The sequence below is a fragment of the Ranitomeya variabilis genome, chromosome 1 (assembly GCF_051348905.1).
Source record: "Ranitomeya variabilis isolate aRanVar5 chromosome 1, aRanVar5.hap1, whole genome shotgun sequence".
In the NCBI taxonomy this organism is placed as follows: Eukaryota; Metazoa; Chordata; class Amphibia; order Anura; family Dendrobatidae; genus Ranitomeya; species Ranitomeya variabilis.
Window position 1 is genome coordinate 1,158,845,104 of NC_135232.1, and position 21,588 is coordinate 1,158,866,691.

The 21,588-nt window shown below is 46.2% G+C and overlaps 1 protein-coding gene across 5 annotated transcripts in view; it reads left to right on the forward strand.

Moving 5' to 3' along the window:
- The window catches only part of FBXO41 (F-box protein 41), a 160,796-nt gene that overhangs the window by 56,686 nt on the left and 82,522 nt on the right, over window positions 1–21,588 (forward strand). Inside the window, exon 1 of one of the 5 annotated variants that reach the window (XM_077280386.1) lies at window positions 4,807–5,822. The exons of the other annotated variants lie outside the window; for them this stretch is intronic. The gene's annotated coding sequence lies outside the window, so the exon portion shown is untranslated. Of the gene's footprint in view, window positions 1–4,806; window positions 5,823–21,588 lie in introns of those variants that run through there. 5 annotated transcript variants of the gene reach the window in all.

The following is a 21,588-nucleotide window of genomic DNA, read 5'->3' on the forward strand; positions in this document are numbered from 1 at the left end:
CGCCGCAGCAGAGGAATGTGGAAAGGTAAGTATCACAAATACCGGGGCCCTGAGCTATCGAGAGGGAGCCCTTTCCCGAACTCTGGCAGAGGCATCGGCCCCCATAGCGCGACGGTGTCCTTGATGGCCAGTTGGCCCCCCACCTGCTCAGGGCCCCAGCACTTGCCCGGGTGCTGACACCGGCTCTGTAAGAAAAAACACCTGCATTTTCCTGAAAATCTTCTGCTTTAAAAACTTGACGTGATGTACACATATCCTCTTGGTTGATATTAACTCTCGTCTACTCCTGCTGTTTTCATCCCTTTTTAATTATTGTTTTGACCTTGGCACAATTGTTGATGATTCTTCTGACTCACAATTTTATCCCTTGTTTACCCTCCTGGTTCTGACCTGGCGACCTAAACATTCCTGCCAGCCTTCTCCACCGGCCAGCGACTACTCCGATGACTACACATAGGGTCCCTGTGTAAGTTCACAGTGGTTAAAGAATGAAGTCCAAAAGTTCCTGGAGACCAGATACTTAGTGTAAAGCCTGTCGTGGAAGTCATATTTACAGGTGCCAGTCCATTACAGGCCGAAATTTGTAGATTACCTCAAAATGATGGTTGATCAAATGCTGGTTCTGCCTCACTTGGTTCACAACCTTGCAATGAGGCTTCTGCATTATGAAACCGCTCAGGTCTAAGGGTATGTTCCCATGGTCAGTAAACGCTGCGGGTTGGTCGCTGCATACATCCGCAGCATCCAACCCACAGAGTCCAGCAGGGCTGTGGAAACAGTAAGCCAAACCTTCAACTCCGACTCCACCAAAATGGGCTCTGACTCCACAGCCCTGACAGGGCTTTGCAATCGGTAAGCTAAACCTCCAACTCCTTAATTTCCATGACACCAACTTCGACTCCACGAAAATGGGCTCCGACTCCACAACTCTGACTCCACAACTCTGACTCCACGACTCTGACTCCACAACCCTGGCGTCCAGATGTTACAGCATAGTGGATCCACCATGCGTGCACCAACGCCCATGCCTTACCTGCGGAGACGGACATGCGCCGTGTCTCTCCAGACCGCAGCATGTCAATTTATCTTGTGGAAACGCGTGCCTCTGTAAGATAAATTGATCACATGCACAATCACCTGCGTTCAATAGCCGGCAGCGCTTTGGACGCAGTGGACATGTGCTGCATCCAAAGCGCTGCCGACTACTGACCGTGGTGACGTAGCCTAAGCCACTGCAGCACTGCCAGGCAGTAGTGGTGTAATAATGAGGTAGTAGTGATGAACTAATGAGGTAATAGTAGTGGCTATGTTCACACGTTGCGGAGTGTTTTCTGCAGGCAAAACCTGCTCTCTTGGCAGTAAAGAAGGTGCTTACAAAAAGCAGGTTTTGCCGCGTGTTTATTTCTCTTGTGCGTGCTGAGAATGTTTAGTGCCCCCCCCAAAAAAAAACAAACCAAAAAACATAATGGAACTGAAGAATTCTTTTAGTGAGACAGCAGGGATGGGATTAGTTAGTATTGAGGTAATAATCAGGTAGTAGTAATGTAATACTGTAGTGAGATAGTGTTAGACCATATGCAATGGCTATAACATCTCTAGACGCCCCTTTAAAATGGTCATTTTTTGTCATGTTAAAAAAATCAGACCAAGAAGAATGATTTCAGAACTTTCTCCACCTTTAATGTCTTCCATGATCTGTACAAATCCAGTTAGAAACAAACAAATCATTTTGAAGGGAAACTAATAAACCAAAATAATGTGGTTGCATAAGTATGAGCACCCTCTTATAATTGGGGGTCTGGTTGTGCTCAGAAACAGCCAGTCACATTTCCTCTCATGTTACATTGTAGTCAGTGCTCGGCCGCCATCATTTACAGCAAGTCTGATTAGCTCCATAGAAAGTATCGCTGTTCTCTGAGAATTTTCCTGACATTTTCTGGTTCGTAATCAGCTGACAATGCAGCAAAGGAACTCATTGTGGACAGTTATCAGAAGGAGAAGGGACAAAAACATTGTCCAGGAATTAGATATACCATTGGCACTGTGAAGATGGCATCAAGGAAGGTGTCATGATCCAGTTCTGAGTTTGTGTTCAGCTGTCTTGTCTCTGGACTGGTTATGTGGGAGTTAATCCTCACTTTGAAGCTGGCTGAGCTATTTAAGTCCTCTGCAGCCTGTGGGCCAGTGTCAGCTATAGTTCATGCTGCATGGCTTGAGCACCTGACCTGTATACTTGTACTAGTGTTCCTTTTGCCTCTGACTGCCTGTACCCATTTATGACTTGTTCTGACCTCTGGCTTGTACCCCGACTTCGTCTTACGTCTCACGTTTTGGTTACCACGTTCCCGGTAGGCTCTGATTTCTAGTTCGTCCCTGACTATTCCTCTGACTCCCCCTGTGTACTGCGCTGACCTCTCTGTGTATGATCTTGGCTTGTCTAACTTCTCTTTCATTACCTGTGACACCTGTGTTGTTGTTCAGTGTTGCTGCGCTGTGTGTACAACCTCTTTTCCTTAACCAGCACCCCCTGGTGGAGGTTGCACTATACTTCACTGCAGCAGCACATTACATTGGGACTGAAATTTGGCAAGATGGAAGCCTTTTCTTACTAAGATAGCCATCCAAGCCTGGCTATGTTCTGCCAAAACTTCAATCACGTCTGCCAGAAGCTTGTGAGGAACATGTTATGTCTGATGAGACGGAACTTTTAGCGATAATTTCAAAAGGTGCAAAGCCAACACTGCACATCACCAGGAGACCACCATACCCACAGTGAGGCATGGTGGGGGCAGCACTGTTCTGTTTTTTTTTTTCGGCAACTGGAACTGGGGCTTTAGTCAAGGGTGAGGGAATTATGAACAGTTCAAATATTGGTCAATTTTAGATCAAAACCTTCCGGCCTGTCTGGAAGTAATGAGGTATTGTCAGGAGATAGCAAGATGTGTTCAGGTGGTAGTGAGATGTTGTCAGTAGATTGTTAGAAGTTGTCAGGAGGTAGTGAGGTGTTCTCAGGAGGTAGTGAGGTGCTGACAGGAGGTAGTGAGGTGTTCTCAGGTGGTAGTGAGGTGCTGACAGGAGGCAGTGAGGTGTCCTCAGGAGGTAGGTATTCTCAGGAGGTAGTGAGGTGCTGACAGGAGGTAGTGAGGTGTTCTCAGGAGGTATTGAAGTGTTCTTGGAAGGTAGTAAGGTGTTCTCAGGAGGTATTGAGGTGCTGACAAGAGGTAGTGAGGTGTTCTCAGGAGGTAGTGAGGTGTTCTCAGCAGGTAGTGAGGTGTTCTCAGGAGGTAGTAAGGTGTTCTCAGCAGGTAATGAGGTGCTGACAAGAGGTAGTGAGGTGTTCTCATGAGGTAGTGAGGTGTTCTCAGGAGGTAGGTATTCTCAGGAGGTAGTGAGGTGCTGACAGGAGGTAGCGAGGTGTTCTCAGGAGGTAGATATTCTGAGGAGGTAGTGAGGTGTTCTCAGGAGGTAGGTGTTCTCAGGAGGTAGTGAGGTGCTGACAGGAGGTAGTGAGATATTCTCAGGAGGTAGATATTCTCAGGAGGTAGTGAGGTGTTCTCAGGAGGTAGGTATTCTCAGGAGGTAGGTGTTCTTAGGAGGTAGTGAGGTATTCTCAGGAGGTAGTGAGGTGTTCTCAGGAGGTAGATATTCTCAGGAGGTAGGTGTTTTCAGGAGGTAGATATTCTCAGGAGGTAGGTATTCTCAGGAGGTAGTGAGGTGTTCTCAGGAGGTAGGTGTTCTCAGGAGGTAGTGAGGTGCTGACAGGAGGTAGTGACGTGTTCTCAGGAGGTAGGTGTTCTTAGGAGGTAGTGAGGTGCTGACAGCAGGTAGTGAGGTGTTGTTAGTAAGTAGTGAGGAGTTGTCAGGTCAGTACCTACTGACACCAGGGTGGTAGACTTTGTCATTACTGGTGGGTTGGTTTTCCTCCTTCGTGTTTTCGGTACATATCTGGGTCATTGCGCAACCTTGTGGTCAGAGCTCAGAGCTAGGTGACTTCGTAGTGGATAACACCACAGGGCCGCTGCTGTGATGATTACACCACATGTACAGTAAGGACCAGGGTCGTCTCCGCTCACTGTGGGGCAGTTCTGTGCCATGAATTTCTAGAAATAAATGTGTGTATTCTGGGAGTCCATAGTAATAGAGAATAAGGCTGAGGCCTGAGATAAGGCCCTTTCTCACGGGCTCCATAGTTGTGCCAGTCTTCTAGAGGTCTAGGTGCTTTCACTGGCTGAGGCTCATGTACCCCGACAGCAATGATCTCAACAAAGAGAGGCCGACCCACATTGACAGCACGTAAGACCCATTCTTGTTCACAAATCCCAGTCACGAGCCTCAGTTATCAGATGCTATAAATATCGGTCCTGCTGCTCACTGAACTGAGCAAAATAATCAGAGCGACAAGTGATATAGCAGTGTCTGACACTCGGGAAGATGGCGGATCACCAGTGCAGTCACAAGACCGGCGAGCGGGGCGATGGTAGCAGTGACACCCCCTATGTTCTTTACGGCGCCTCACTGAGAGGACATGGCCCGAATATAGGAATTCTTATTTCCTACAGTTCCTCCCTCTCCTGGTTGGTGGGTCGGTTATCATTGGAGTGATGAGGTCATGACGGAATATAGAGGTGACGTGACCTAATAATATGGTGACGTAATAATGGGGTAATGAAAGTTGATAAGTAGACGATGGCTTACTGCTGAGTTCACGTTTCTTAATTTGTAACTTTTTAAAAACTTTTTGAGATGTTAAAAGAAATGCAGAAGTTTTGATTGGCAGCAGATCACGTGCTGAGTCCTCCTGGAAAACTGAATCCGATGATTTCAGTAGGAGTGGACGACCGTCTGATGCCTAGATGTCTTCAGGCAGGATCAGGCAGTTAGAATCTCAATGTTTGACCCTTTTGACTCCCGAGACACAGGTTGGGGACCCCTGCTCTAAAGGAACATGCCTCTTATCACTAGAAGCCAAGACCCAAATCTACCAGGAGACCTCTCCAGAGGGGTGCCGGCGCCATATTAATACCCATAGTTTACAAGTAACTTTCCGGCTACCACAAGTGGCAGCAACCTTCAGGGTTGCACATACTTGTGGCCATGACATCTTTTCCATCAGAAAGCTTCTGTCCTGGAAGTATTGAGGAACCGCAGGCACAGACCTCGGAATCGGTGGTGGCCACCAGAGCGAGCAGGTCGCTGCCTTTAGTGGGGAGCTTTTGTCTGTGATGGCAGCTGTGTCATCCACCACATGCCGCTCCATGTAACCCACTCCTGACAGAGACTTCTCTGTGGTGTGGCGTACTCCAGCAGCTTTCTTATCTGCACCATATAAAATGATGGAGAGAAGCATTTTGAGGCGGATATTGGGTCCCATACTCTACGTGATGCTTCATCGCCCTTATAGACATGACATATCAGGACATAGAGTGCAGGGGGTCAAGGAAAACCAAATCCTTCTAAATCTGGGAGGTCAAGAGGGAAAGATTGTATGGATCTTCGACACCTGATGAAAAGCTGCAGGCGGTCCACAAGACTACCAGCGACGTTACAGGAAGACCACCATAAATCTAGACTGCACATTACAGCTCTGAGGTGTAATGAGTATGTAGTATGTAGCCAGAACTTGGCTTATATTTATGCTCTGGAGAGGAGAATGTTAAACTGTGTAAATATGGCAGAGTACAATCGTTACCATGGCAGCTGCGGAGCTGGAACCCGGCGAGATCTTACAAGCTTCCCGAGTTTTCTGGAGTTTGCATTGTGTTGGCAGATGCCGTGGCCGCTGTGCTCTCTACGGGCAGTTTACCAATTACAGTACGGAGCAGGTACAACGGAGTGCCCCCATCACTAATGTGAGCCGCCTCTGTATACAAGCCGACCTGAACTGTCAGAGCCGTAGGACCATTCAGAGCACTGTCTCTTCAGTGTCCTCTATGTCCCTCATAGAGGCTCCATGGCTGCGTATTGGCACACTGGCTGCCCATGCACCATGCTGCTGCCTCAATAGCGGAAGGTGACCTCCCTATACACAAAGCATTGACCTACAGTGGGAACAGAAAGTATTCAGACCCCTTTAAATTGTTCACTCTTTGTTTAATTGCAGCCATTTGGTAAATTCAAAACATTTCCATTTTTTTCTCATTAATGTACACTCTGCACCCCATGTTGACGGGAATAAAAAATGTAGAAATTTTTGCAAATTAAAAAAGAAAAACTGAAATATCCAATGGTCATAAGTCTTCAGCCCCTTTGCTCAGTATTGAGTAGAAGCAATCCTTTTGAGCTAGTACAGTCCTGAGTCTTCTTAGGAATTATGTAACACGTTCCCCCCCCCCTAGATTTGGGAATCCTCGGACATTCTTCCTTGCAGATCCTCTCCATTTCCATCATGCTGGATGGTGAACGTTGGTGGACAGCCATTTTCAGGTCTCTCCAGAGATGCTCCATTGGGTTTAGGTCAGGGCTCTGGCTGGGCCGGTCAAGAATGCTCACAGAGTTGTTCTGAAGCCGCTCCTTTGTTATTTTAGCTGTGTGCTTAGGGTCATTGAACTTTTGGCCAAGTCTGAGGTCCAAAGAGGTTTTCATCCAGAATATCACTGTACTTGGCCGAATTCATGTTTCCCTCAATGGCAACCAGTCGTCCTGTCCCTGCAGCTGATAAACACCCCCATAGCATGATGCCGCCACCACCATGTTTCACTGTGGGGATTGTATTGGGCAGGTGATGAGCAGTACCTGGTTTACTCCACAAATACCGCTTAGAATTATCACCAAAAAGGTCTATCTTCATCTCATCTGCCCAGAGAATCTTATTTCTCATAGTCTGGGAGTCCTTCATGTGTTTTTTTAGTAAACTCTATGCGGCTTTCATATATCTTGCACTGAGGAGAGGCTTCTGTTGGGCCACTCTGCCATAAAGGCCTGACAGGTGGAGGGCTGCAGTGATAGTCGACTTTGTGGAACTTTCTCCCATCTCCCTACTGCATCTCTGGAGCTCAGCCACAGTGATCTTGTGGTTCTTCTTTACCTCTCACCAAGGCTCTTCTCCCACGATTGCTCAGTTTGGCTGGATGGCCAGGTCTAGGAAGACTTCTGGTGGTCCCAAACTTCTTCTATTTAAGGATTATGGAGGCCACTGTGCTCTTAGGAACCTTGAGTACTGCAGAAATTCTGTTGTAACCTTGGCCAGATCTGTGCCTTGCCACAATTTTGTCTCTGAGCTCCTTGGCCAGTTCCTTTGAACTCATGATTCTCATTTGGTCTGACATGCACTGTGAGCTGTGAGGTCTTATATAGACAGGTGTGCGCTAGTGATGAAAAAGTATACTCATTGTACGCCTTGGTGAGTATTTGTAACTGCTCGAAGATTTAGTTTTCATCCCTGCAGCTGAATGGTTTACAGCTACTAGCCAGCTTGATTGCATGTGGAGATTCCCTAGCAACCAGGCAACCCCCACATGTACTCAGGCTGGCTAGTAGCTGTAAATCATTCAGCTGCAGGGATGAAAACTAAGTCTCCGAGCAGTTACAAATACTCGTAGACCACCCGAGCGTGCTCAGGAAAACCCGAGCAACGGGTATACTCGCTCATCACTAGTTTGCGCCTTTCCAAACCAAGTCCTATCAGTTTAATTACACACAGCTGGCCTCCAATGAAGGTGTAGAACCATCTCAAGGAGGATCACAAGGAAATGGACAGCATGGGACTTAAATTTGAGTGTCTGAGCAAAGGGGCTGAATACTTATGACCATGTGAGAGTTCAGTTTTTCTTTTTTAATAAATTTCCAACAATGTATACATTTCTGTTTTTTTTCAGTCAAGATGGGGTGCAGAGTGTACAATAATGAGAAAAAATGAACTTTTTTTTAATTCACCAATGAAACAAAGAGTGAAAAATGTAAAGGGGCCTGAATACTTTCCGTACCCTCTGTATATGGACTTATATACAGAGCACGTCAGCCCCTTGTAATATGCAGTGGTCCTCACACTTCCTATGTGCTCAGAGGTGCAGGTTGTATAATCAGACGCATTAAGCCCACACGTTCCTCTTATATAAGATTATGCCGTTCCATTAAGCTGTACGGAGAATATTGATTCCTTTGCACGCTGAGGCGCTAAACACCGGCAGGATGAATGGATGACGCATCTACACCACTAAGACCCCGAGAAGTTATCGCATAATTTTTCATAGTGTTCATTAGGAAAACTTACAGGACTAATATGAATCACTGGCCTCTTATTAGAGCAAAGAGCGAGTGCCGCTTGGCTCCTAGTAGGCTGCTCATTGTAGGAGTCGCTCCTGGGGTAGGCTGCTCATTGTATAAGTCGCTCCTGGGGTAGGCTGCTCATTGTAGGAGTCGCTCCTGGGGTAGGCTGCTCATTGTAGGAGTCGCTCCTGGGGTAGGCTGCTCATTGTAGGAGTCGCTCCTGGGGTAGGCTGCTCATTGTAGGAGTCACTCCTGGGGTAGGTTGCTCATTGTAGGAGTCGCTCCTGGGGTAGGCTGCTCATTGTAGAAATCGCTCCTGGGGTAGGCTGCTCATTGTAGGAGTCGCTCCTGGGGTAGGTAGCTCATTGTAGGAGTCGCTCCTGATAGAGGTTGCTCATTGTAGGAGTCGCTCCTGGGGTAGGCTGCTCATTGTAGAAGCTGCTCCTGGGGTAGCCTGCTCATTGTAGAAGCTGCTCCTGGGGTAGGTTGCTCATTGTAGGAGTCACTCCTGGGGTAGGCTGCTCATTGTAGGAGTCGCTCCTGATAGAGGCTGCTCATTGTAGGAGTTGCTCCTGGGGTAGGCTGCTCATTGTAGAAGCTGCTCCTGGGGTAGGCTGCTCATTGTAGGAGTCGCTCCTGAGGTAGGTTGCTCATTGTAGGAGTCGCTCCTGATAGAGGCTGCTCATTGTAGGAGTCGCTCCTGGGGTAGGCTGCTCATTGTAGAAGCTGCTCCTGGGGTAGGCTGCTCATTGTAGGAGTCGCTCCTGGGGTAGGCTGCTCATTGTAGGAGTCGCTCCTGGGGTAGGCTGCTCATTGTAGGAGTCGCTCCTGGGGTAGGCTGCTCATTGTAGGAGTCGCTCCTGGGGTAGGCTGCTCATTGTAGGAGTCACTCCTGGGGTAGGTTGCTCATTGTAGGAGTCGCTCCTGGGGTAGGCTGCTCATTGTAGAAATCGCTCCTGGGGTAGGCTGCTCATTGTAGGAGTCGCTCCTGGGGTAGGTAGCTCATTGTAGGAGTCGCTCCTGATAGAGGTTGCTCATTGTAGGAGTCGCTCCTGGGGTAGGCTGCTCATTGTAGAAGCTGCTCCTGGGGTAGCCTGCTCATTGTAGAAGCTGCTCCTGGGGTAGGTTGCTCATTGTAGGAGTCACTCCTGGGGTAGGTTGCTCATTGTAGGAGTCGCTCCTGATAGAGGCTGCTCATTGTAGGAGTCGCTCCTGGGGTAGGCTGCTCATTGTAGAAGCTGCTCCTGGGGTAGGCTGCTCATTGTAGGAGTCGCTCCTGGGGTAGGCTGCTCATTGTAGGAGTCGCTCCTGGGGTAGGCTGCTCATTGTAGGAGTCGCTCCTGGGGTAGGCTGCTCATTGTAGGAGTCGCTCCTGGGCGCTGTGAGGATTAGGGTATGTGTCCACATTCAGGATTGCATCAGGATTTGGTCTGGATTTTATGCAGGTAAAATCCTGACCAAATCTGCGCCTGAGGTCACTGGCAGGTCACCTGCGTTGTCCTTGAGTTTTTTCTGCAATGTAAGGACATGCTGCGTTATTAAAAGACGCGCCGTATGTCCGTTTCCGTGGGTCCGCCGCATGCGTCTTTTAATGCATAGTGGAGACGGAATTTAATGAAATCCCCTCCACTATGCTGAACATATGGAAGCTGCGTGTTTGACGCTGCAGCTCTACGCAGCGTCAAACACGCAGCGTTTCCTGAACGTGGACACATAGCCTCCTTGGTGTTAGAAATTCTGTACATATTAAACTTTTTACATTACCCCTTAGTGACCACCAGTACGTCTTTTTACTGGCCTGCGATATAAGAGACCATCATCCCCCACGGGAGACAATCCAGCTGTACACTGTAGCTGCTTTAGCCACGATCAGTGTTGGCACCCACCATAGTTGTTTAACCCCTTAAATGCTGATGTCATTAATGAGTAGTAGTGGTTAGTAGATCACATCCCTGGTGTATAGTGGTTTGATACTTGTATCCCTGGTGTGTAGTGGTTAGTATCTCACATCCCTGGTGTATAGTGGTTTGATACTTGTATCACTGGTGTGTAGTGGTTAGTAGATCACATCCCTGGTGTATAGTGGTTTGATACTTGTATCACTGGTGTGTAGCGGTTAGTATCTCACATCCCTGGTGTATAGTGGTTTGATACTTGTATCCCTGGTGTGTAGTGGTTAGTATCTCACATCCCTGGTGTATAGTGGTTTGATACTTGTATCACTGGTGTGTAGCGGTTAGTATCTCACATCCCTGGTGTATAGTGGTTTGATACTTGTATCACTGGTGTGTAGTGGTTAGTATCTCACATCCCTGGTGTATAGTGGTTTGATACTTGTATCACTGGTGTGTAGCGGTTAGTAGATCACATCCCTGGTGTATAGTGGTTTGATACTTGTATCCCTGGTGTGTAGCGGTTAGTATCTCACATCCCTGGTGTATAGTGGTTTGATACTTGTATCCCTGGTGTGTAGTGGTTAGTAGATCACATCCTTGGTGTATAGTGGTTTGATACTTGTATCACTGGTGTGTAGTGGTTAGTAGATCACATCCCTGGTGTATAGTGGTTTGATACTTGTATCCCTGGTGTGTAGTGGTTAGTAGATCACATCCTTGGTGTATAGTGGTTTGATACTTGTATCACTGGTGTGTAGTGGTTAGTAGATCACATCCTTGGTGTATAGTGGTTTGATACTTGTATCCCTGGTGTGTAGTGGTTAGTAGATCACATCCCTGGTGTATAGTGGTTTGATACTTGTGTCCCTGGTGTGTAGTGGTTAGTATCTCACATCCCTGGTGTATAGTGGTTTGATACTTGTATCCCTGGTGTGTAGTGGTTAGTAGATCACATCCCTGGTGTATAGTGGTTTGATACTTGTATCCCTGGTGTGTAGCGGTTAGTATCTCACATCCCTGGTGTATAGTGGTTTGATACTTGTATCCCTGGTGTGTAGTGGTTAGTAGATCACATCCTTGGTGTATAATGGTTTGTTGTGTATCCGCTTTTTGGGCTCCCCTGGTGGTTGCTGGTGGTACTGGTGACTTGTTTGCACTTTGCTTCTTCTGTTCACCTGCTTCCATCAGTGTTTGGGAGTTTCCTATTTAGCCTTGCTCTCCAGTCATTTCCTTGCCGGCCATCATTGTAACCAGAGCCTTCGGTTGCATGTTCCTGCTACTAGTCTGCTGATCAGCTAAGTGGACTTTGTTCTTTTGTTTTGTACCTTTTGTCCAGTTTGCAGTTTTTGTAATTCTCTGTAGCTGGAAGCTCTTGCGGGCTGAAATTGCCACTCCTGTGTCATGAGTTGACACAGGAGTCTTAAAGTAATTTCAGGATGGTTTTTGAAAGGGTTTTCAGTTGACCGTGAAGTCCTCTTTTGTATCCTTCTGCTATCTAGTAAGTGGACCTCTCTTTGCTAAATCTACTTTCATACTGTGTATGTCTTTTCCTCTTAATTCACCGTTATTACATGTGGGGGGCTGCTATCATCTTTTGGGGTATTTCCCTAGAGGTAAGCCAGGTCTGTTTCTTCCTCTACCAGGCGTAGTTAGTCCTCCGGCTGGCGCGTGGCATATAGGAAGCCGTAGGTATGCTCCCTGGCTACTGTTAGTTGTGTGGTAGATTTAGCTCACGGTCAACTCGAGTTTCCATCACCCGAGAGCTCGTTCGTTACTTATATGTTTCTTACGTTCCCTTGCCATTGGGAACCATGACAGTATGACCGGACATGTGTTAAACTTATTGGCAGAAGAAAGGAGAGAAAAAAGAAGTCTGTAAATTTTTTATTTTTTTTTCCCTTTTTCCTCTATGCTTGCTCCATAGTTGGATCTGTTGTATTTCAGCTTTAATTACAGCCTTTGCCTTTCTCTCCTTATAATCCTTGAATGGCTCTGAGCTCACCTGTTTAAAGATGGATCCTCAGAGTTTGGCTGCAGGTTTAAATAATCTTGCTACGAAGGTTCAAAATTTACAAGATTTTGTTATACATGCTCCTATTTCTGAACCTAAAATCCCTACACCAGAGGTGTTTTCCGGAGATAGATCTCGGTTTTTGAATTTCAAATATAATTGTAAATTATTCCTTTCTCTCAGACCTCACTCCTCAGGAGATCCTGTCCAGCAGGTTAAGATTGTAATCTCTTTGCTGCGAGGTGACCCTCAAAATTGGGCATTTTCATTGGCACCAGGGGATCCTGCGTTGCTCAATGTGGATGCGTTTTTCCTGGCGTTAGGGTTGCTTTATGAGGAACCTAATTTGGAGATTCAAGCTGAAAAAGCTTTGATAGCCCTATCTCAAGGGCAAGATGAAGCGGAGATATACTGCCAAAAATTTCGTAGGTGGTCTGTGCTTACTCAGTGGAATGAGTGCGCCTTAGCGGCAAATTTCAGAGAGGGCCTTTCTGATGCCGTTAAAGATTTTATGGTCGGGTTCCCTGCGCCTACAGGTCTGAATGAGTCCATGACAATGGCAATTCAGATTGATCGGCGTTTGCGGGAGCGCAAACCCGTGCACCATTTGGCGGTATCTTCTGAAGAGACGCCAGAGAAAATGCAATGTGACAGAGTTAGGTCCAAAAGCGAGCGGCAGAATTATAGGCGTAAAAATGGGTTATGCTTCTATTGTGGTGATTCTGCTCATGTTATATCGGCATGCTCTAAGCGTACTAGGAAGGTTGACAAGTCCATTTCAATTGGCACTTTACTGTCCAAATTTATTTTGTCTGTGACCTTGATTTGTTCATTATCAGTTATTACCGTGGATGCCTATGTGGACTCTGGCGCCGCTCTGAGTCTTATGGACTGGTCCTTTGCCAGGCGCTGTGGGTTTGATTTAGAGCCTCTGGAAGTCCCTATACCTCTGAAGGGTATTGATTCTACACCTTTGGCTTGTAATAAACCACAGTTCTGGACGCAAGTGACTATGCGTATGACTCCAGACCATCAGGAGGTGATTCGCTTCCTTGTGTTGTACAATTTACATGATGTTTTGGTGCTTGGATTACCATGGTTACAGTCTCATAACCCAGTCCTTGACTGGAAGGCTATGTCTGTGTTAAGCTGGGGATGTCGGGGGGCTCATGGGGACACTCCTATGGTGTCCATTTCGTCATCTATTCCATCTGAGATTCCGGCATTTTTGTCTGATTATCGTGATATTTTTGAAGAGCCTAAGATTGGTTCACTCCCTCCTCACAGGGATTGTGATTGCGCCATAGATCTGATTCCTGGCAGTAAATTTCCAAAGGGTCGTTTGTTTAACCTATCTGTACCTGAACATGCTGCTATGCGCGAGTATATTAAGGAGTCCCTGGAAAAGGGACATATTCGTCCTTCTTCATCACCTTTAGGAGCCGGTTTTTTCTTTGTCTCTAAAAAGGATGGCTCTCTGAGGCCTTGTATTATTTATCGTCTCCTGAATAAAATTACAGTCAAATATCAGTATCCGTTGCCTTTGCTGACTGATTTGTTTGCTCGCATAAGGGGGGCTAAGTGGTTCTCTAAGATTGATCTTCGTGGGGCGTATAATTTGGTGCGAATTAAGCAGGGGGATGAATGGAAGACCGCATTTAATACGCCTGAGGGCCATTTTGAGTATTTGGTAATGCCTTTCGGCCTTTCTAATGCACCTTCTGTCTTTCAGTCCTTAATGCATGATATTTTCCGTGAATATTTGGATAAATTTATGATTGTGTACTTGGATGATATTTTGATTTTTTCTGATGACTGGGAGTCTCATGTTCAGCAGGTCAGGAGGGTTTTTCAGGTTTTGCGGGAGAATTCTTTGTGTGTAAAGGGTTCAAAGTGTGTTTTTGGGGTTCAAAAAATTTCATTTTTGGGGTATATTTTTTCCCCTTCTTCTATTGAGATGGACCCTGTCAAGGTTCGGGCTATTTACGACTGGACGCAGCCTACTTCTCTGAAGAGTCTCCAGAAATTCTTGGGCTTTGCTAATTTTTATCGTCGATTTATAGCTGGTTTTTCTGGCGTTGCTAAACCTCTGACGGATTTGACTAAAAAGGGTGCTGATGTTGCCAATTGGTCCCCTGCTGCCGTGGAGGCCTTTCGGGAGCTTAAGCGCCGCTTTTTGTCTGCCCCTGTGTTGCGCCAGCCTGATGTTTCTCTTCCCTTTCAGGTTGAGGTCGATTCTTCCGAGATCGGAGCGGGGGCGGTTTTGTCGCAGAAAAGTTCCGACTGCTCAGTGATGAGACCTTGTGCATTCTTTTCGCGAAAATTTTCGGCCGCCGAGCGAAACTATGATGTTGGTAATCGGGAGCTTTTGGCCATGAAGTGGGCATTTGAGGAGTGGCGTCATTGGCTTGAGGGTGCCAGACATCAGGTGGTAGTTTTGACTGATCACAAGAATTTAATTTATTTGGAGTCTGCCAGGCGCCTGAATCCTAGACAGGCACGTTGGTCGTTGTTCTTTTCCCGGTTTAATTTTGTGGTCTCGTACTTACCGGGTTCTAGGAATGTGAAAGCAGATGCTCTTTCTAGGAGTTTTGAGCCTGACTCTCCTGGGAATTCTGAACCTGCTGGTGTCCTTAAGGATGGAGTGGTTTTGTCTGCTGTCTCTCCAGATTTGCGACGTGCTTTGCAAGAATTTCAGGCGGATAGACCTGATCGTTGTCCGTCTGGTAGACTGTTTGTTCCTGACGAGTGGACCACTAGAGTCATCTCGGAAGTTCATTCTTCTACTCTGGCAGGTCATCCGGGAATTTTTGGCACCAGAGATTTGGTGGCTAGATCCTTCTGGTGGCCTTCCCTGTCTCGAGATGTGCGTGTTTTTGTGCAGTCTTGCGATGTGTGTGCTCGGGCCAAGCCTTGTTGTTCTAGGGCTAGTGGGTTGTTGTTGCCCTTGCCTATTCCGAAGAGGCCTTGGACGCACATCTCTATGGACTTTATCTCGGATCTCCCTGTTTCTCAGAAGATGTCTGTCATCTGGGTGGTGTGTGACCGTTTTTCTAAAATGGTTCATTTGGTGCCATTGCCTAAGTTGCCTTCCTCATCTGAGTTGGTCCCTCTGTTTTTTCAAAATGTGGTTCGCTTGCATGGTATTCCGGAAAACATCGTTTCTGACAGGGGTACCCAGTTCGTGTCTAGATTTTGGCGGGCAGTCTGTGCCAGGTTGGGCATTGATTTGTCCTTTTCGTCTGCATTCCATCCTCAGACCAATGGCCAGACGGAGCGAACTAATCAAACTTTGGAGACTTATTTGAGGTGTTTTGTGTCTGCGGATCAGGATGATTGGGTTGCCTTTCTGCCGTTGGCGGAGTTTGCTCTTAATAATCGGGCTAGTTCTGCCACTTTGGTTTCTCCTTTCTTTTGCAATTCAGGGTTTCATCCGCCTTTTTCATCTGGTCAGGTTGAATCTTCGGATTGTCCTGGAGTGGATGCGGTGGTGGATCGGTTGCATCGGATTTGGGGACAAGTGGTGGATAATTTGGAATTGTCCCAGGAGAGGACTCAGCAGTTTGCTAACCGTCGTCGTCGTGTTGGTCCCCACCTTCGCGTTGAGGACTTGGTGTGGTTGTCTTCCCGTTTTGTCCCTATGAGGGTTTCTTCTCCCAAATTTAAGCCTCGGTTCATCGGTCCTTATAGGATTTTGGAGATTCTTAACCCTGTTTCCTTTCGTTTGGACCTCCCGACATCTTTCGCTATCCATAATGTGTTCCATCGGTCGTTGTTGCGGAGATATGAGGTACCGGTGGTTCCTTCTACTGAACTTCCTGCTCCTGTGCTGGTGGAGGGTGAATTGGAGTACGTCGTAGAGAAGATCTTGGACTCCCGTATTTCCAGACGGAGACTTCAATATCTGGTTAAATGGAAAGGCTATGGTCAGGAAGATAATTCTTGGGTAACTGCCTCTGATGTTCATGCCTCGGATTTGGTTCGTGCCTTTCATAGGGCTCATCCAGATCGCCCTGGCGGTTCTTGTGAGGGTTCGGTGCCCCCTCCTTAAGGGGAGGGTACTGTTGTGTATCCGCTTTTTGGGCTCCCCTGGTGGTTGCTGGTGGTACTGGTGACTTGTTTGCACTTTGCTTCTTCTGTTCACCTGCTTCCATCAGTGTTTGGGAGTTTCCTATTTAGCCTTGCTCTCCTGTCATTTCCTTGCCGGTCATCATTGCAACCAGAGCCTTCGGTTGCATGTTCCTGCTACTAGTCTGCTGATCAGCTAAGTGGACTTTGTCCTTTTGTTTTGTACCTTTTGTCCAGTTTGCAGTTTTTGTAATTCTCTGTAGCTGGAAGCTCTTGCGGGCTGAAATTGCCACTCCTGTGTCATGAGTTGACACAGGAGTCTTAAAGTAATTTCAGGATGGTTTTTGAAAGGGTTTTCAGTTGACCGTGAAGTCCTCTTTTGTATCCTTCTGCTATCTAGTAAGTGGACCTCTCTTTGCTAAATCTACTTTCATACTGTGTATGTCTTTTCCTCTTAATTCACCGTTATTACATGTGGGGGGCTGCTATCATCTTTTGGGGTGTTTCCCTAGAGGTAAGCCAGGTCTGTTCCTTCCTCTACCAGGCGTAGTTAGTCCTCCGGCTGGCGCGTGGCATATAGGAAGCCGTAGGTATGCTCCCTGGCTACTGTTAGTTGTGTGGTAGATTTAGCTCACGGTCAACTCGAGTTTCCATCACCCGAGAGCTCGTTCGTTACTTATATGTTTCTTACGTTCCCTTGCCATTGGGAACCATGACAGTGGTTTGATACTTGTATCACTGGTGTGTAGTGGTTAGTATCTCACATCCCTGGTGTATAGTGGTTTGATACTTGTATCCCTGGTGTGTAGTGGTTAGTAGATCACATCCCTGGTGTATAGTGGTTTGATACTTGTATCCCTGGTGTGTAGCGGTTAGTATCTCACATCCCTGGTGTATAGTGGTTTGATACTTGTATCCCTGGTGTGTAGTGGTTAGTAGATCACATCCTTGGTGTATAGTGGTTTGATACTTGTATCACTGGTGTGTAGTGGTTAGTATCTCACATCCCTGGTGTATAGTGGTTTGACACTTGTATCACTGGTGTGTAGTGGTTAGTAGATCACATCCCTGGTGTATAGTGGTTTGATACTTGTGTCCCTGGTGTGTAGTGGTTAGTATCTCACATCCCTGGTGTATAGTGGTTTGATACTTGTATCACTGGTGTGTAGTGGTTAGTAGATCACATCCTTGGTGTATAGTGGTTTGATACTTGTATCCCTGGTGTGTAGTGGTTAGTATCTCACATCCCTGGTGTATAGTGGTTTGATACTTGTATCACTGGTGTGTAGTGGTTAGTAGATCACATCCTTGGTGTATAGTGGTTTGATACTTGTATCCCTGGTGTGTAGTGGTTAGTATCTCACATCCCTGGTGTATAGTGGTTTGATACTTGTATCACTGGTGTGTAGTGGTTAGTAGATCACATCCCTGGTGTATAGTGGTTTGATACTTGTATCACTGGTGTGTAGTGGTTAGTATCTCACATCCCTGGTGTATAGTGGTTTGATACTTGTATCCCTGGTGTGTAGTGGTTAGTAGATCACATCCTTGGTGTATAGTGGTTTGATACTTGTATCACTGGTGTGTAGTGGTTAGTATCTCACATCCCTGGTGTATAGTGGTTTGATACTTGTATCCCTGGTGTGTAGTGGTTAGTAGATCATATCCCTGGTGTATAGTGGTTTGATACTTGTATCCCTGGTGTGTAGAGGTTAGTAGATCACATCCCTGGTGTATAGTGGTTTGATACTTGTATCCCTGGTGTGTAGTGGTTAGTAGATCACATCCCTGGTGTATAGTGGTTTGATACTTGTATCCCTGGTGTGTAGCGGTTAGTATCTCACATCCCTGGTGTATAGTGGTTTGATACTTGTATTCCTGGTGTGTAGTGGTTAGTAGATCACATCCTTGGTGTATAGTGGTTTGATACTTGTATCACTGGTGTGTAGTGGTTAGTATCTCACATCCCTGGTGTATAGTGGTTTGATACTTGTATCCCTGGTGTGTAGTGGTTAGTAGATCACATCCCTGGTGTATAGTGGTTTGATACTTGTATCCCTGGTGTGAAGTGGTTAGTATCTCACATCCCTGGTGTATAGTGGTTTGATACTTGTATCACTGGTGTGTAGTGGTTAGTAGATCACATCCCTGGTGTATAGTGGTTTGATACTTGTGTCCCTGGTGTGTAGTGGTTAGTATCTCACATCCCTGGTGTATAGTGGTTTGATACTTGTATCACTGGTGTGTAGTGGTTAGTATCTCACATCCCTGGTGTATAGTGGTTTGATACTTGTATCAATGGTGTGTAGTGGTTAGTAGATCACATCCTTGGTGTATAGTGGTTTGATACTTGTATCCCTGGTGTGTAGTGGTTAGTATCTCACATCCCTGGTGTATAGTGGTTTGATACTTGTATCACTGGTGTGTAGTGGTTAGTAGATCACATCCTTGGTGTATAGTGGTTTGATACTTGTATCCCTGGTGTGTAGTGGTTAGTATCTCACATCCCTGGTGTATAGTGGTTTGATACTTGTATCACTGGTGTGTAGTGGTTAGTAGATCACATCCCTGGTGTATAGTGGTTTGATACTTGTATCACTGGTGTGTAGTGGTTAGTATCTCACATCCCTGGTGTATAGTGGTTTGATACTTGTATCCCTGGTGTGTAGTGGTTAGTAGATCACATCCCTGGTGTATAGTGGTTTGATACTTGTATCACTGGTGTGTAGTGGTTAGTAGATCACATCCCTGGTGTATAGTGGTTTGATACTTGTATCACTGGTGTGTAGTGGTTAGTAGATCACATCCTTGGTGTATAGTGGTTTGATACTTGTATCCCTGGTGTGTAGTGGTTAGTATCTCACATCCCTGGTGTATAGTGGTTTGATACTTGTATCACTGGTGTGTAGCGGTTAGCAGATCACATCCCTGGTGTATAGTGGTTTGATACTTGTATCCCTGGTGTGTAGCGGTTAGTATCTCACATCCCTGGTGTATAGTGGTTTGATACTTGTATCCCTGGTGTGTAGTGGTTAGTAGATCACATCCTTGGTGTATAGTGGTTTGATACTTGTATCACTGGTGTGTAGTGGTTAGTAGATCACATCCTTGGTGTATAGTGGTTTGATACTTGTATCCCTGGTGTGTAGTGGTTAGTATCTCACATCCCTGGTGTATAGTGGTTTGACAATTGTATCACTGGTGTGTAGTGGTTTGATACTTGTATCACTGGTGTGTAGTGGTTAGTATCTCACATCCCTGGTGTATAGTGGTTTGATACTTGTATCACTGGTGTGTAGCGGTTAGTAGATCACATCCCTGGTGTATAGTGGTTTGATACTTGTATCCCTGGTGTGTAGCGGTTAGTAGATCACATCCTTGGTGTATAGTGGTTTGATACTTGTATCACTGGTGTGTAGTGGTTAGTAGATCACATCCCTGGTGTATAGTGGTTTGATACTTGTGTCCCTGGTGTGTAGTGGTTAGTATCTCACATCCCTGGTGTATAGTGGTTTGATACTTGTATCCCTGGTGTGTAGCGGTTAGTATCTCACATCCCTGGTGTATAGTGGTTTGATACTTGTATCCCTGGTGTGTAGTGGTTAGTAGATCACATCCTTGGTGTATAGTGGTTTGATACTTGTATCACTGGTGTGTAGTGGTTAGTAGATCACATCCCTGGTGTATAGTGGTTTGATACTTGTGTCCCTGGTGTGTAGTGGTTAGTATCTCACATCCCTGGTGTATAGTGGTTTGATACTTGTATCCCTGGTGTGTAGTGGTTAGTAGATCACATCCTTGGTGTATAGTGGTTTGATACTTGTATCACTGGTGTGTAGTGGTTAGTAGATCACATCCCTGGTGTATAGTGGTTTGATACTTGTGTCCCTGGTGTGTAGTGGTTAGTATCTCACATCCCTGGTGTATAGTGGTTTGATACTTGTATCCCTGGTGTGTAGTGGTTAGTAGATCACATCCCTGGTGTATAGTGGTTTGATACTTGTATCCCTGGTGTGTAGCGGTTAGTGTTGTGAATTTGCTTTTTGCTCCCTCTAGTGGTTACTAGTTTTTTGACTCTGGTTTTTCTGTCATTCCTTTTATCCGCACCTGGGTCGTTAGTTAGGGGTGTTGCTATATAAGCTCCCTGGACCTTCAGTTCAATGCCTGGCAACGTAGTTATCAGAGCTAGTCTGCTGTGCTCTTGTCTACTGATCCTGGTTCCAGTTATATCAGCTAAGTCTGCCTTTTGCTTTTTGCTATTTGTTTTGGTTTTGTATTTTTGTCCAGCCTGTTCCAAATCTGTATCCTGACCTTTGCTGGAAGCTCTAGGGGGCTGGTGTTCTCCCCCCGGACCGTTAGACGGTTCGGGGGTTCTTGAATTTCCAGTGTGGATTTTGATAGGGTTTTTGTTGACCATATAAGTTACCTTTCTTTATTCTGCTATCAGTAAGCGGGCCTCTCTGTGCTAAACCTGGTTCATTTCTGTGTTTGTCATTTCCTTTTACCTCACCGTCATTATTAGTGGAAGGGGATACTATGGCACTGGCTATTCAAATTGACCGGCGGTTGCGGGAGCGCAAAACCGCAAATTCCCTCATGGTGTTGTCTGAACAGACACCTAATTCGGTGCAATGTGATAGAAAAACCGCAAATTCCCTCATGGTGTTGTCTGAACAGACACCTGATTTAATGCAATGTGATAGAATCCTGACTAGAAATGAGCGGAAAATTCATAGACGCCGGAATGGCTTGTGCTACTACTGTGGTGATTCTACACATGTTATCTCAGCATGCTCTAAACGTATAGCTAAGGTTGTTAGTCCTGTCACCGTTGGTAATTTGCAACCTAAATTTATTCTGTCTGTAACTTTGATTTGCTCACTGTCATCTTATCCTGTCATGGCGTTTGTAGATTCAGGTGCTGCCCTGAGTCTCATGGATCTCTCATTTGCTAAGCGCTGTGGATTTACTCTTGAACCATTAGAAAATCCTATTCCTCTTAGGGGTATTGATGCTACGCCATTGGCAGCAAATAAACCGCAGTATTGGACACAGGTTACCATGTGCATGACTCCTGAACACCGCGAGGTGATACGTTTCCTGGTTTTACATAAAATGCATGATTTGGTCGTTTTAGGGCTGCCATGGTTACAGACCCATAATCCAGTCCTGGACTGGAAGGCTATGTCAGTCTCAAGTTGGGGCTGTCGTGGTATTCATGAGGATTCCCTGCCTGTGTCTATTGCTTCTTCTACGCCTTCGGAAGTTCCGGAGTATTTGTCTGATTATCAGGATGTCTTCAGTGAGTCTGAGTCCAGTGCACTGCCTCCTCATAGGGAATGTGACTGTGCTATAGATTTGATCCCAGGCAGTAAATTTCCTAAGGGAAGACTGTTTAATCTGTCGGTA